Here is a 2,556-nt window from a genome sequence, read left to right as displayed (position 1 = left end):
AAGGAGAAGGGAGAGCGAAAAGGGGAAACATAATCATGTAACTGACCGTTAAATAGGTCATAGTTACTAATCAAATGACACCATGTAAAATGGACAGGCCAGATGTTAAAGTGTTAAGAAAAAAGAAAAGAATTAATGTAAAAATATAAAAACTTAACCACTAAAGCAAAACATAAGTATTGGAAACCCTGTTCCAAAACCCTAAAAGAAAAAAAAATATTAAATAGCAAAGAATCCACACCAAGTGGTGAAAGAAACACAATAAGTATACCATAATACATGCAGTAATTATAACAGAAAATAACAGGACAGAGTGGAGACCAAACCATACCAGTATATGCATTTACAAATGCACTTCATTTGCCTGTTAAAAGATTTTCAAATTTGGTCATAAAGGAAAAGCCAACTCTAAAAGAGCAGAAGCTGCGATCCTGGTATCAAACAAAGTAGGACAGGCTAAAGAGCATCCGAGGTGAAGAAGGACGATTTATGGCCAAAGCTTCAACTCCATTGTGCATGGCAGTGGGTCTGAAGCACTGTAGTTTGTAAATCTGAACTCAGAAGAAAGGCTGGAAGTGACGTGGGGAAGCGTAAGGACAAAGAAACTGCTAGAATAAAATAGACCTCATGACAGCCACTAAAATCCATGAGGGCAAACTGGAACCTACCTCCAACATCGATAATGCAAAAAACAAAACAAACGCCACAATGAGATATCTCCAGTAGCATGGCTATTCTTTTTAAAAAAGCGAAAATGAAAACGAAAAACCAGAATATAGCAAATATTGAAAAGGATGTGGTCCTCGGTTTTCTGCCCAAGCCCGCAGGAGCCTGTTCACGTTGATTGACCAGAATCCGGGAATTTAACACTCCGAGCCCATCCGGATGGCCCCGACCCCCAGCTTTCTGTCCTTGGAAAACACGAAGAATAATGTCCCTGCATCAATTTTTGCTAGAGCCAATCACCTGTCATGCCTGGAACAGGGGTCGTACCCATTGCCCTTAGCCCCAATAACCACGAAATCCACATCTATGAGAAGAACGGGAGGCAGTGGGTGAAAACTCATGAACTCAAGGAGCACAACAGACACATCACAGGTATCGACTGGGCTCCCAAGAATGACCGCGTCGTCACTTGCGGGGTTGACCGCAATGCCTACGTCTGGGGTCAGGAGGATGGTGTCTGGAAGCCGACCCTGGTGATTCTGAGAATTAACTGTGCGGCCCCTTTTGTCAAGTGGTCCCCGCTAGAGAACAAATTTGCTGTGGGCAGCGGAGCACGACTCATTTCTGTTTGTTACTCTGAGTCCGAAAATGACCGGTGGGTAAGCAAGCACGTTAAAAAACCCATTCGCTCCACGGTCCTCAGCTTGGATTGGATCCCAACAACGTCTTGCTGGCAGCAGGATCCTGTGATTTCAAATGCAGAGTGTTTTCTGCCTACATTCAAGAAGTGGATGAGAAGCCAGCCAGTATGCCCTGGGGCAGCAAGATGCCTTTTGGTCATCTGATGTCAGAGTTTGGTGGCAGTGGCCCTGGCGGCTGGGTGCGCAAGGTCAGCTTCTCCGCCAGCGGGAGCCGCCTGGCCTGGGCCAGCCACGACGGCACCGTGTCCGTTGCCGATGCCTCAAAAAGCATGCAGATCTCAACTCTGAAGACAGAGTTCCTGCCCCTCCTGAGTGTGTCCTTCATCTCGGAGGACAGCGTCCTGGCTGCTGGCCATGACTGCTGCCCCATGCTCTTTAGCTGCGCCGACCGCGGCTGCTTGACCTTTGTCTCCAAGCTAGACATCCCGAAACAGAGCATCCAGCGCAACGTGTCAGCCACGGAGCGCTTCTGCAACATGGACAAGCGGGCCACGACCGAGGACCGCAACCCGGCCCTGGAGATGCTGCACCAGGACGGTATCACTCAGATGTCTATTTATGAGGTAGACAGGCAAGATTGTCGCAAATTTTGCACTACTGGCATCGATGGAGCCATGACCTTTTGGGATTTCAAGACCTTAGAGTCTTCTATCCAGGGCGAGCCTCCCAGATCCAGCATGAGGACGGACAGGCTGCGCCGGGCAGCTCCGCCATTCGCATCCTGGGGAGGAGAGCCAGCCGCCAGGAAACACTGAAGACACATATGGCGCAAACCTTGTTCTGTGTTTTGTTTGAGAATAATTGGTGAAAGTATCGGTTTTTTAAAAGCAGCAGTGATTTGGGTTTTATTTTTTGTTTTTTTTTGTTTTGCTATTTCATTCCATTCTTGACCAAAGCTTCTCTTTAAGTAGTATATTATGGAAAAGTGTCACACTAGCTTAAAGGAAGGGGTGGGGGAAGTATGTAAACTGTCTGCTAAAAAATTAGATGAAAATACTGACTGTGAAAAAAAAAAGAGGAAAAGGATGTGGAGCAATTGGAACCCTTGTGTGTTGCTGGTGGGAAGGCAAAATGGTACAGCTGCTGTGGAAAACACTTTGGCTGTGCCTTAAAAACTTAAACCTAGAATTACCATATGATTCAGCAATGCCACTCTGGGTACATACCTAAAAGAAGTGAGAGCAAGGAC

General features: G+C 46.6%; 1 pseudogene across 1 annotated transcript; it reads left to right on the top strand.

The window, feature by feature from the left end:
- Positions 1-931: 931 nt before the first annotated feature.
- Positions 932-1,985, top strand: LOC309834430 (actin-related protein 2/3 complex subunit 1A-like; annotated as a pseudogene). The gene has a single exon. The product of its transcript is annotated as an actin-related protein 2/3 complex subunit 1A-like (transcript).
- The last annotated feature ends 571 nt before the right edge of the window (positions 1,986-2,556 follow it).

The sequence above is a fragment of the Grampus griseus genome (genome assembly GCF_964374135.1).
Source record: "Grampus griseus genome assembly, chromosome: 16".
In the NCBI taxonomy this organism is placed as follows: domain Eukaryota; kingdom Metazoa; phylum Chordata; class Mammalia; order Artiodactyla; family Delphinidae; genus Grampus; species Grampus griseus.
Note: the sequence above shows the minus strand (reverse complement) of the source record. Positions and strands in the feature narration are given on the sequence as shown.